Source organism: Thamnophis sirtalis, unplaced genomic scaffold (assembly GCF_051295495.1).
Source record: "Thamnophis sirtalis isolate CommonGarterSnake01/CBP01778 unplaced genomic scaffold, rThaSir2_p1.2 scaffold_14, whole genome shotgun sequence".
Taxonomy (NCBI): domain Eukaryota; kingdom Metazoa; phylum Chordata; class Lepidosauria; order Squamata; family Natricidae; genus Thamnophis; species Thamnophis sirtalis.
In genome coordinates, this window is record NW_028261394.1 from 47,871,011 (window position 1) to 47,885,171 (window position 14,161).

At 42.8% G+C, this 14,161-nt stretch overlaps 1 protein-coding gene across 2 annotated transcripts in view; it reads left to right on the plus strand.

Annotated features, from left to right (window-relative positions):
* The window catches only part of BANP (BTG3 associated nuclear protein), a 116,322-nt gene that overhangs the window by 94,949 nt on the left and 7,212 nt on the right, over window positions 1–14,161 (plus strand). The window lies entirely within an intron of this gene.

Sequence of the window (14,161 nt, forward strand, 5' to 3'; positions counted from 1 at the left end):
TGCAGGTTCTTTTTACCGCAGCTATCTATTTTCTCCAAAATCTTAAATGCACTTTTCTCGGTTTCTCTTAAAAGTTAATTTCCTTTTCAAGCCTTTGTTTCATTTCCTTCTTTCTAGAAAACGAGGAATTCCTTTCAAAAGAATATCTCCTCCTTCCTTCCTTCCTTCCTTCCTCCCTTTGGCAGAATTAGCAGTCTCGGGATCCAAAGAAAAATGTTTAATTTTTCCCCACAGAATCCTAAATGCGATCAATTATATTAAGTGAGATAAAAACAGGCACGCCAGAACAAACAAACAAACACACACTGTTGCAACAGCTGCCAGCGGGATTATTCACAGCAGAGACACTAATTCAGTGTTTCTCAACCTTGGCAACTTGAAGATGTCCGGACTTCAACTCCCAGAATTCCCCAGCCAGCGAATGCTGGCTGGGGAATTCTGGGAGTTGAAGTCCGGACATCTTCAAGTGGCCAAAGTTGAGAAACACTGCACTAAATTCCCTCCTCACCTATGGGAAATTGCTCCACCGGACTCAACTGAAGTGAAATCCCATTCTTTATTTCAGCATTTCTATATGGCCTTTCAAAGCCAAAGCGCTTTCTAGCCACAAAGAACCAAGGTCATTAAAATATGCCACAATGTAAGTTTTCCAGCAATTCAACTTAAAAGAACCATTTAAGTATTTACTGTTGTCCGGTTCAGTAATTCTGAGAAAAAAACGATTTAACATGATTTCAGCTGAACAACACCGAATTGAAATCCAGCCCAGTCTCTTTAATCATCCATCTAAAATACAATAACCTATATTTTGTACTCCATTACTAATTATCTTCATTCTTACGTGCATACAGATATGAATGAGTGTGTGTGTGTGTTTGGTTTTTAAGATTCATTGTGTCTGTTTGTCTATCTATCTATCTATCTATCTATCTATCTATCTATCTATCTATCTATCTATCTATCTATCTATCTATCTATCATCTCTCTCTCCATCTATCTATCATATCTATCTATCTATCTATCTATCTATCTATCTATCTATCTATCTATCTATCTCTATCTATCATCATTATCTATCTATCTCTATCTATCATCATCATCATTATCTATCTATCTATCTATCTATCTATCTATCTATCTATCTATCTATCTATCATATCTATCTATCTATCTATCTATCTATCTATCATCATTATCTATCTATCTCTATCATCATCATTATTATTATCTATTTATCTATCTATCTGTCTGTCTATCTATCTATCTATCTATCTATCTATCTATCTATCTATCTATCTATCTATCTATCTATCTATCTATCTATCTATCTATCTCCACAATGAATCTTAAAAACCAGATATATATTTTTTGCAATGAAGTGAGTTGCATTACAAAGATTATACACTAGGGTAACATAAAATGGGGGCATTAACAACATAACAACATAACAACTCAAATAGTGAGTTGCACTCTGCCCTAAACTTTACAGAAAGAAATTATGTGGATGGATGAGAGAGAGAAGAGAGGAAAGAAGAGGGAGGGAGGGAGGGAGGGGGAGAGAGAGAGAGAGAGAGAGAGAGAATAAGCTAAGTATAATATTTGGCATAAGATCTGGAAACCTTGATCACAGGATGAATTTAGAGGATTATTAATAGCCACCATTGTTTTCCTATAAACCATGGTCTGTGTAATTATGCTTCTAGACCCAGAGCTAATGAAAGTTCCTTTGGGAATCTCAATGACAACCCAAACCTAACATGAAGTATAGATATAATATTACGGATTTAATTTATTTCTGTCCATTAGGAAGCAATTGATGGCAGGGTGGGATAAAGTGCGTAATAACGAGCAATAAACTACCAAATGTATGTGCGATCCTTATAGCTGAACCTTTCAGCTACTCTGGGTTTTATTTTATCTGAAGTGGCACAAATTCTATAATAATGAAGTAAAGAAAACACAGCACATAAATATGAGAGGAGTTAAAAGACCTCAGCTTTTTAAAAGCTTTATCTATCCTTCTAAATCACATCCATATCAGTGCGGTATCCATTTCTATAGGACTTCTTTTGGCTTCAACCAAAGCTTGGGATGGCTTGTGAAGGCGTGTTGCACATTGGGATGTGAAGTCTGTGTAAACTTCCTCTACTCCCAACGGTGTCTTTTGTGCTTGCAGATGTGGATTACAGACACATCTGCCTACTAGGAAGTTGATTGAACCGATTGTGCTAGAAATAATCATGTCCATTATCAGCCGGCGGCTCGGCTCTTCGAGGCTCCAGTAGCAGCCCACTGCCTCTTCCTACTCTTTTCAGTGAGATTTGTTGTCATGGTAATTGTTTTGGAAAATGAGGGGGGGAAATCCTGTAAATTAAAAAGAAAAAAAAAGAATCGGGGATGTACACATGTTTCCCATTATCGTCCCTGTATGTAGAGAGAACCAGAAGGCTGGATGACTTTGGCTTCGTTCATGCCTCAGATGGCTCTTGTTTCTCAGCAGGAGGATAATCTGGATGTGAAAAGCTATCTACGATCGCATCAAGATCAAGATTTTGTTCTCTCGTGATTCTGTTTCCAACCTTGTACATATTTGTACATTGCGGAGAAACAATTTTGAGTTTACTTGGGAGAAACTTCTTTTTGCATTTTATCTCATTTCAGTGGAGATATCTACGACTCTTCTGTTTGCTAACCTGAATTAATTTTAGGAGAATTTAAGCCATTCAGGACAACGAGAGCCGAGGTGGCGCAGTGGTTAAATGCAGCACTGCAGGCTACTGCTAGATCAGCAGTTCAGCGGTTCAAATCTCACCGGCTCAGAGTTGACTCAGCCTTCCATCCTTCCGAGGTGGGTAAAATGAGGACCCGGATTGTTGGGGGCAATATGCTGACTCTCTGTAAACCGCTTAGAGAGGGCTGAAAGCCCTATGAAGCGGTATATAAGTCTACTGCTAAGTCTACTGCTATTAAAAAAAATATTCAAATAATCCCAAATTGTGTTCATAAACATGATGATATATTTGCGGTATATTCGCATTCCTAATTCCAGATCTCGGAATAAAACTGCTGCGCAAAATGCAGAGAAACGTATCTGGAATGCCTCCTTCCCCCCCCCAACCAATTGTGTCTGCTTTTGTCATCCTCCACTGCATCCCGTCTGCATTGTTTTCCATAACATTTTATGCACGTTTTGATCAACTCGTCCTTCTTGAACGTCAAGGGCGAGGGCCCTATTTTTCCATGTTGAAACCTTAACTTGAAAAGCATTTCAAATCCGTGCAACTTGGCTTCTGCTATCAAAGGCATTCTTTGTATGTAGAGAAAGCATTTCGTGAGCGTGGAGCAGGCCCTTGTGAGAACACAGTAAATGTCACTAGGAGCAGAGCGCAATTATCTGCACAGACAGAGAGAAAGTGTGCGTACGAGTGGGAATTAACACTTGGGCAAATTTGGAACTCGGGGCAGAAATATCAGAGGTCCTCAAAGGTTCATTCTGTAATGTGTCCCTTGTTGGCATTTGCTACAGCTAGGTTTTTCCATGGCAAGGCCCACGTACCATGTGCAGGAATGGTAACCCATCCTCTAGTTCAGTGTTTCTCAACCTTGGCAACTTCAAGATGTCTGGACTTCAATTCCCAGAATTCCTCTTCATCATTAAGAGGATTTGGGCTGGACCAACTTTCAGTGAGAGTCCTCTGTGTGGCAATCAAGAAATGACATCAATTGTGTGGGAAACACTTGTTTTTTTCAACCCTCATTTAATCTTCTAATTCAGTGTTTCTCAACCTTGGCAACTTGAAGATGTCTGGATTTCAACTCCCAGAATTCCCCAGCCAGCGAATGCTGGCTGGGGAATTCTGGGAGTTGAAGTCCAGACATCTTCAAGTTGCCAAGGTTGAGAAACACTGCTCTAGTTCTTAATGGAAGAAAATAGGGACTTTAATTCTACATTATCCCTACTATATCATACCCGGGACTTAAGCGGTGTTGCTTCTACCAAAGATGTTTGAAAAGTCAGATAGTTCGCACTGCATGTACTGTATATCTTCCATGTTGTACATTAAAAAGAATCATTCAACGTTTGGAAAGGATTAAATATTCAAGTAGTGAAGGCCTTTCATTCCTGTCTCAAACCCTTTGGCTCTATTTAGCCAACCGATTGATTAAAGTCATCCTCCCACCTTCTGCCCTGCTTTCTCTCTGTTTTATGTTATCCTCCGGACATTTAGGCAGGCATATATGGGGATCTCATGTATTTTGGCCATGTCATGCTGGGAAATTCACTGGAGAAAGCAATGGTGTTGGGAAGAGTTAGCGGTAAAAGGAAACCAGGTGGCTGGACACCATTAAAGTTGACACCAATCATGATTTATGATTTAATTGTATTTCTATGCCGCCCTATTCCCAGAGGGACTCAGGACGGCTCACAAACCAAGTAAGGGGGTGGGGGGTGGGATACAAACAGGAAAAAAAAGAAGACAATGGACAAACAACACCACAATTTAAAAACAATCAACAGCCACACTATTCGAGCGGGGACAGGAAGTCATCAGCCCCAGGACTGTCGGAACAGCCACGTTTTAAGGGCTTTGCGGAAAGCCTGGAGGGTGGTGAGGGTCCGAATCTCCACGGGGAGCTCGTTCCAGAGGGCCAGAGCAGCCACAGAGAAGGCCCTCCTCCGGGTGGTCACCAGTCGGCATTGGCCAGTGGATGGAATTCGGAGGAGGCCTAATCTGTGGGATCTAATCGGTCTGTTGGAGGTAATTGGAATTGGAATTGGAATTTTATTATTTGTATGCCGCCCTTCTCCGGGAGGACTCAGGGCGGCGAACAATTCAAGGGGAAAAAAGGGGGAACATAAAAAACAAAATACAAATAATAAAAGTAAACAACAGTCGCACAACCATACATGTCAAGAGGGGAGGTGTATTACAGGTGTATAAAAAATTATGGGTCTGCGTAGTCCGAGCAATTACATAATCCAGGAGGCCGGAGAAATAATGTCCAAGCCTCCCAAAGCTGAATGTCCGAAGTCCATGTAATTGGCAGCAGGCGGTCTCTCGGAGCATAGAACAACTCAAAGATGCAATTAAAGATTGGAAGATGTGGAGAGAGAGACGGCCACCACAACCGCCAAGAGTCAGACACGACTGAATGGAGAACACCATCATATGGGGGGGTCCTCCTAACCAACTTACTCGGCTTGAAGAAGCTCTTTGGATAAGCAGCGAAATGTTTCAACCCAACAAGAAAAGAAGTCCATGACTCCACTTCCAGACCACTCTACCTGGATGACTGGGAATCTTCACTGACCTGGGCAGAGCGCATCTAGGGCGTTTTTCTTCAAGTTACGTGGACAGAAGACCTTGCGATAACTGGTGGAGCGAATAGGGAAAAGCCATCAGGGGCCCATCCCTGAATCCATGCTGCACGTGGGAAGCAGATGCTGGAAGGGAAGCAGATGAAATGCAGTGTTAAAATAATCACAGTCGCCCAGAAGGTCCCACGTGTCAAATATTCGTAAACTTGCGAGAGGCCTTAGTCATAAAAGCATGAACTATAAAGGAGAGTTTCATGCATGGTGAATTTCCTCAGGAGCCATATACTCAAAATTAGTAGCACATATCACTCGGAGGCCCTTTTATGAAGTGTTGTGCTTGTTCCTGCCACTCCATGAGGTGGAACATGATTACGCCTTCCAGATGTCGGAGACGGCAGTCACCAGAAACCAGGCCTTTCATGCAGCCCTTGACGTACCAAGCGAGCCAGCAGAAGCTCCTGAAAAGCAGAACCCTTTGGAAGCAGCATCTTTTCTAAGGAAGAGCATGAAGAACATAAGGAGCCCCCCCTCCCGCGTTCCCTGAGGATGGGCTCCAGCACGAGTCCAAACACTCGGAAGACTAAAATTCTGGTCTTGGTCACCGACCCAGATTGGATCCTGCAACCTTACTCCGGGACACGTAAATGTGTCTTCATTCTTAACATCAGCTTTTCCCCCCTTTTTTAAAGAAGTCTATCCTTAAACTTCATAACCGTGAATGAACAGCAATTCAATTTTCATTGAGCTGTAATTGCTTTAAAGAACATAATATTTTCTGACACGTACGGGAAGCTGAGGCCAGCCGAAGATGACTTATTTTTCCAGTTAATGATCTCCTTAGCAATTCTCAGTTTCAGTTTGGAAAGGCTTTCTTTTTGTTTTGCATTTATTCTCCTCTTTCATTTTCTAAATCTAATTTTCCCAGGACGGTGTCTAGGGAATTTCTCAGTCCTCCATCCAGGTCATGGTTGTCTTTTCAAAAGGCAAACTGGACTTTGTTTTTCTTTGAAGACCTTTCGCTTCTCATCCAAGAAGCTTCTTCAGTTCCCACCATTCAGCCTGGAAGGAGTGGCCCAGAAGTGGGTTCCTACCAGTTCACACCTATTTGGTAGAAGCGGTTCGTCAAATCTACCGATTCAGTCTTGGATGAGAAGCGAAACATCTTTGAGGAAAAACAGGGGGGAAAAGTCCAGTTGCTTTTTGAAAAAGCACCCTTGGGACTGACACTTTCTTTTTGGGCTGTCTTTTGCTAAAACGTTTCCTAGATTCCATTTCTGATTTTTATGGATGATGTGGCCCAGGTTTATTTTCATTGATACAGCCTTCGTGAGAAAAGATAAACCTAGTTTGTGAAGCTAAGCGCTGGGAAGCATTGCTCAAATCTAAACAGACACGATTTGGGGTTATAGCTCTACAGATTTCCCAGTAGGGTATTCAGCGGAGTTATAGAACTGGCAGTCTACTGGGGACACCAGATGTGTACTCAAAATGAAATGTTTTAGGTCCCTAACTTAACATAAATTGAGATTTACACACCATAAAGAAACGTCTTTGCTTCCCATAAAGAAACTGGGCAGCATTCAAAAAACCATTTTTTTTAAAAGCAAGTTCATCTGCTGGTAGAGAAAGTTAACACTTGTGCAGGACGCTGTAAGGATGAGCAGAGGAAAGTGGACTTTGGCTGCCCCGTTCCTGCAGCTTGGTAGCAAAATATATTGCTGTAGAGAGGAGACATCTGAAGGTCAGCCACAGGGCAGGAATAGCTGACCGAGATTGTCATTTGATCACTGCAAAACGCCTATAGTAAAATGAGGTGGAGCTGCACACCACGATTGTCCTTGGGATGGCGCAGAGGAGCCCTTAACCCTGGTGGGTCTCCTGCAGCTGCAGAGAAAGACTGGAATGGCAGGTTTTCCACAAAGACGGTCTTCTCTGAGAGGGAAATGGAGGCTTGACCAAGATCACGTAACGTGCTAATGCCACTTTATAAGGCCTTGATAAGGCCACGCTTGGAATACGGCATTCAGTTTTGGTCACCGTGATGTAAAAAAGATGCTGAGACTCTAGAAAGAGTGCAGAGAAGAGCAACAAAGAGGATGAGGGGAACTGGAGGCTGAAACATATAAAGAACGGTTGCTGGAGTTGGGTATGGCTAGTTTGATGAAAAGAAGAACTAGGGGAGACGTGAGGATGGTATTCTAATATCTCAGGGGCTGCCCCAAAGAAGAGGGAGTCAAGCTATTTTCCAAAGCACCTGAGGGCAGGACAAGAAGCAATGGGTGGAAACTCATCAAAGAGAGAAGCAGCCTAGAACTAAGGAGAAATTTCCTGGCAGTTAGAAGAATTAATCAGTGGAACCTCCAGAAGCTCTGGGTGCTCCATCAGTGGAGGTTTTCCAAGAAGAGATTGGAGAACCATTTGTCTGAAGTGCTGTAGGGTTTCCTACCTAAGCAGGGGGTTGGACTAGAAGACCTCCAAGGTCCCTTCCATCTCTGTTATTCTATTCTTTTCTATTCATCATTAAGCCCTTTGGAGAAGGAGGGAGCTGAAATGAGGACAGCCAGGTGAAAGAGTAGAAGAGAACTAATGAAAAGAATTAAAGTCTCTAACACCATATCAATTACATTTTTGGGCGCTGGAGGAACTAGTGGAGGTGGCTATGGATCCACTCTTGCTCATTTCTTTTGAGAACTGGCAAAAACTCGAAACTTAGAAAGCCCTGGCCTGCGTTGACAGTGAAAGCGCACATCCGCATTTTGTCGTGGCCTTTATCCCAAGCAGCAAAAGAACTCTTAATTTCGGGCTTGTGGTCACCATCCCTGTAAAATCCTGAGCCTGGAATGTTAAAGTCTCTTAGGTGCTTCTGCTTTCGTTCTGCCTGATTAAAAGGACCGTCAGAACCTTCTGAGAAGGAAAGTCTAAATGTAGAAGCACAGATTTGGTTTAATAAATCCTGCTCCGCTCCATTTTCATTATTGCAAGGAGGGTATGTGTGGAGAGAGAGAGAGATAGCTTTTAAATGTTTGGTAATTAGAAACAAACAGTGCCTTAATCTAAGAAACATGGGTGTGTTTAGGAAGCCATAACTTGCTGGGTTCGTGGTTTTTGTAACTGCTCGGGTTTTTTTAGCCAAATGTGTCTTGTAGACCAGTGTTTTTCAACCTTGTCAACTTGAAGTCCTGTGGACTTCAACTCCCAGAATCCCCCAGCCAGCATAGCTGGCTGGGGAATTCTGGGAGTTGAAGTCCACAGGACTTCAAGTTGACAAGGTTGAGAAACACTGTTGTAGACTATGATAGCCCTTTGTCTCTACATTGTGGTCTGGTCAGTGAAGCTGGCTTGTTTCTTAAGATCTCAACTGGAAGGATGACGATGAAGCGCAGGGGCCAATGCGATCTCGTCTATCTTGATCATGAAAGGGTAGGAGGCCCGTCCCCTAATCTGTTGTTATTGTTGTTTTAGTGCAAGATCTGTAACGGTATCAGTCCTTTTCTCCATTCATAGTTCTACTCATTTCCAAGTTTTGCAGCTTGGGGTTACAACAATGTTTTGTTACTTTGGCAACAAAAGTCACGTTTTTGCTTGCAGTTCCTTTTTGGAAAAACTCTTGCTGTGAGTTATATCATAAATTAAAACATTCGTAAAGTTTGTTTAGTTTTACTATTTGTTTCTGTCCCCCGCCTCCCCCAAAAGTGATGGGATTTGGCAAAGAAGGGATGTTTTGAATATAAACTCAGGGAATACAAAACAGGACATTATACCCAAGCGATTCTAGTGGCCCTTTGAAGATCGACACAACTCTGGGTTGTAAAAATTTAACTGGATTCTAAGTAGATTCAGCGAATGACAGGTGCTTTCATTTCTTTATGGAAGGCCCAGCAGGAAAAAATAAACACAATTTGGATGTCTTCCAAAGCAAAAAAGTAAGAAATGTGGAACTAGCTGAAGCACATTTCTCCCTTGACTTTGGAGAGCAAGAAGTGACATGACACAAGTATATCAAGAAACATAGGAAAGAGAAGCAGAGAGAGATGGTTTTCTCTCTTAATACTAACTAGGACCTGGGTACTCCTAAAATAGATGATAGATAGATAGATAGACAGACAGACAGACAGACAGACAGACAGATAGATGATAGATAGATAGATAGATAGATAGATAGATAGATAGGGAGGGAGGGAGGGAGGGAGGGAGGGAGATAGAAGATAGATAGACGATAGATAGATAGATAGATGATAGATAGATGGATAGATAGATAGGGAGGGAGAGAGGGAGATAGATAGAAGATAGATAGATAGATAGATAGATAGATAGATAGATAGATAGATAGAATAGATGATAGATAGATAGATAGATAATAGATAATAGATAGATAGATAGATAGATAGATAGATAGATAGATAGATAGATAGAATAGATGATAGAGAGGGAGATAGATAGACGATAGATAGATAGATAGATAGATAGATAGATAGATAGAAAGAATAGATGATAGATAGATAGATAGATAGATAGAATAGATGATTGATAGATAGATAGATAGAATAGATGATAGATAGATAGATAGAATAGATGATAGAGAGGGAGATAGATAGAAGATAGATAGATAGATAGATAGATAGATAGATAGATAGATAGATAGATAGATAGATAGATAGGCAGGAAGGCAGACAGACAGACAGACAGACAGATAGATATTTAAATAGACCAGTCACTTGAAGTCCTTTTCCTGAAATTACTTTGGAACTATGCTATTCAATGAACTCTTTAACCGTGCTACAGCTATCTAGAGAAAACTAAATTTGCCAAAAAGTCCATTGAGTGGCAGGGAGACAATCCACAGATTTCCTGAAACTTAATTTGGGATCCTTGTCCTCTACCTTCTGCTGGTTCGCAGCCGGGCTTTAACCCTGTGGTGCTACACCTCTGCCTTGCATTTTCTTCTTCCTTCGTTGAGGAGAGGATCTGACCTGGGTCTGCCCTAGGAACTCCTGGCCCCAAGCCACCGAGACCTGGCTCCGAGCTGCCTCTCTCTCCTCTCTTCCCATCAGATGTGTGTAATAGGTTTTTGCTGGTGGGACGCTCCCTCCCGAACTTTGCACAGCACTTTTGGCAGGCGTTCACGTTCCTCGCACTCCGATGGAGTTAATTTAATCAAGAATTCCTCTCCAGAGGCCGATTAGCGAGACAGCATGAAGCCCTGGCCCGTTATTCGCTTTTTATTGGTTTAGGAGGCATTCGCATATAAATATATATATATACAAGGAGAATCGCCTTTCCTTGACCTTGGAATATGATGTCATCCTTCAGTCCTTTGGCTTCATCGTGTCACAGATGTTTCCCACCCAACCGCTGGATTTGGACACTTCCGGTTATTTCAGGGTAGCCCTTTTTGAGGAGGGAAGAGAAAGAAATTGGGTTGCGGTCATTTAACTCAAAATGTGGGTGTTTCGTGGATCCAGCACTTGAATCTTACTAACAACGAGAGCTGGTGTTTTTTTTTGTTTGTTGAAGAACGTTTCCCATTCGAATGAATGTTTAATGTTTGAATGTTTATTTCATTTGTATGCCGCCCTTTTTCCCCCGAAGGGGGACTCAGGGCGGCTCACTACTCAAACCAGGGAAGGGGGATACAGACAAATTAACAATAGCAGTTAGACTTATATACCGCTTCATAGGGCTTTCAGCCCTCTCTAAGCGGTTTACAGAGAGTCAGCATATTGCCCCCAACAACAATCCGGGTCCTCATTTTACCCACCTCGGAAGGATGGAAGGCTGAGTCAACCCTGAGCCGGTGAGATTTGAACCGCTGAACTGCTGATCTAGATTTAACCACTGCGCCACCTCGGCTCTTAAACACAAAACAATACATAATTTAAAACACGCAACAATCATACCATTCGAGATAGGGGAGGATCAATTTTTTAGGTCCCCTAATCAAATTGGCAATTCACAGTATTTTCCTGTTTCTTTTACAACAGCTTCTTCCTTCGAATGCTCTGCATTCATCCTCTGAGTGTGAGAGGACAGCGTATTTTAGCAGCGACCGATTGGTCAACAGCCCTTCTGCGCGCAGAGTCAGTTTGAAATTAACGTTCTGCCTCCTAGGATTTGCCCAGCCCTAATTACTTAAACACACACCAATACCCCGAATGGCAGTAAATCAAAGCCTATTTCACGGTATCCTTGGAAGAATCTCTCTACTTCAAGGGAAGATGGTTTTGCTTTTTGAAAAGACTTTCCGGAATGGAAAATATTTAATGTCAAGCGTAAGCCATAGAGACGGCGAATTCCGGAAAATCAACCATGAGCAATAAATGGTAATGAAGGAAGAATGTGACCTGAGAATTTACTGAGCTTGGAAACTCTACGCCTTAGGAGGGGCAGAAAAAAGGATGGGCACAAGAAAGGGGGGAAAAATCTTTTAATAGTCCCCCCCCCCCTGCTATAATAATGAAGTGCTAATTGGGAGATAGAATTAGCAATAGCAGTTAGACTTATATACCGCTTCATAGGGCTTCCAGCCCTCTCTAAGCGGTTTACAGAGTCAGCATATCGCCCCCAACAACAATCCGGGTTCTCATTTTACCCACCTCGGAAGGATGGAAGGCTGAGTCAACCTTGAGCCGGTGAGATTAGAACCGCTGAACTGCAGATAACAGTCAGCTGAAGTGGCCTGCAGTGCTGCATTTAACCACTGTGCCACCTTGGCTCTCTTCCTCCCTTCCTGTTATTCCTTTCTCATTCCCTTCTCATTTCCTCCTTCCCTCCTCCCTCCCTTCCTTTTTTTCTTTCTTTCAACCTTCCTGTGACTTTCTCTCTCTCTCTTTCTCTTTCTCTCCCTCTCCCTCTCTCTTCACCCCAACACTTCCACTACACACACAATAGCAATAGCAATAGCAGTTAGACTTATATACCGCTTCATAGGGCTTTCAGCCCTCTCTAAGCGGTTTACAGAGTCAGCATGTCGCCCCCACAGTCTGGGTCCTCATTTCACCCACCTCGGAAGGATGGAAGGCTGAGTCAACCTTTGAGCCGGTGAGATTAGAACCGCCGAACTGCAGATAGCAGTCAGCTGAAGTGGCCTGCAGTACTGCACCCTAACCACTGCGCCACCTCGGCTCAAGTTGCCGATGCAAGTTGTTAAAACAGGGCGAACCTTGACGGCCGAATGAGAGCAGAATAAGTATCACTAACAACCCTTGTGCGCGATGCAAAGTTCATGAAGCAGGTGTGTTACCTTCCCACGACGAGCAGCGTGTGCAAAGGTGCATGAATGGAGCACCTTTGCTGTGGCTCTTTAACAGGACATTTTTGCATTTTTTCCTTTTTGCAAGAAAAGGGAAGAGCGTGGGATTCACCTCTCAGCTGCCTGGGATAAACGTTTGTGTGTTTGTTTAAATGTATACACCACACATCTCACTCTCTCTAGGGACTTTTGGGAGGCTTACAGTAGTATAAAAAAACATTAAAAGCACTAAAATTAATCCCAGTTAAATCATTCAGGTGGGCATGCCAGAAATTGCTCTACTGCGGAGGCTCAAAATTGGCCTCCCGAATGGAGGAAAGCTGGGGAAAGGGCTGAGAATTGCATTTTTCTCTGTAAATGAAAGGGGGGAAAAAGGGGGGAGGGAAGGAGTGGATTGTAGATGTCTTTCACTCATTGTCTTTTTTTCCCCTCCCCCTCAACGTGCAAAATGGTAGGAATAATGATCAGCTGGAAAATGGAAAAATTGATAGCAAATCCAGTAGCTGCCGTTCCACCCTTGCAACGCCTGAGCTAGCAATAGCAATGGCAGTTAGACTTATATACCGCTTCATAGGGCTTTCAGCCCTCTCTAAGCGGTTTATAGAGTCAGCATATCGCCCCCCACAATCTGGGTCCTCATTTCACCCACCTCGGAAGGATGGAAGGCTGAGTCAACCCTGAGCCGGTGAGATTAGAACCGCCGAACTGCAGATAACAGTCAGCTGAAGTGGCCTGCAGTGCTGCACCCTAACCACTGCGCCACCTCGGCTCTATAAGCTCCCTTATTTACTCTGCAAATGTCACTCCTCCGAGATGACCTGCCAGCCAATCCAGGACCCGCCTGTAGAAGTTTAAAAAATTCAGGCCCGTGGCAAGATTTTATGGGTGGTAGAAAATACGTTGGCTGGGGAATTCTGGGAGTTGAAGTCCACAAGCCTCAAAGTTGCCCCCCCCCCACCTTTTTTGGAGACCCTTGGCCTTTAGGATGAAGAGCGAAGCAAATGGGTTATTGGGATAAACTTCTTTGCAGAACCCAGAGATGACTGGTGTTGTCTGGCTGGTCAAGTGATGGTTTTGGATCCCGTTTGTTGGTTGATAAAAAAAGCCAGCTGGAGAGAAAGCAAACTGTACTGAGTTGTGATGTGATGTGGCCTGGGCTGGCCCGTGCTTTGACTAAGAACGTTTAAAAATAATACACAATCGTTCTCCGTTGGCTTCTTTTTCAGATTCTTTTTAAAAGAACAAGTTGGAGGGGAAAGAACTCTGTTGTTTACCAACGTGTTTATCTCGTCTGATAATAACTCTCCAGGCGAGACGGTCGTTTTGAATGGAAGCTATTAAATAAATGAGATTTATTTTACGAATGAAGGCAAATACACACGTCCCAGGATAATGTTTCAGGATCCAATCTGTGTTGTGTGTGTGTGTGTGTTGCTTTTTAGACTGCGGTGCTGCTAACAGGCTATTAAGTTAATGACTGGATCTACATCTAAAAAGCATCATGTTGTAACATAAGTGTAGGCATGCAAAGGTATGCTGGAACACTATGCGAATCAGCAGTAATCACTTACCATAAGGTCAGAGCAATAGCA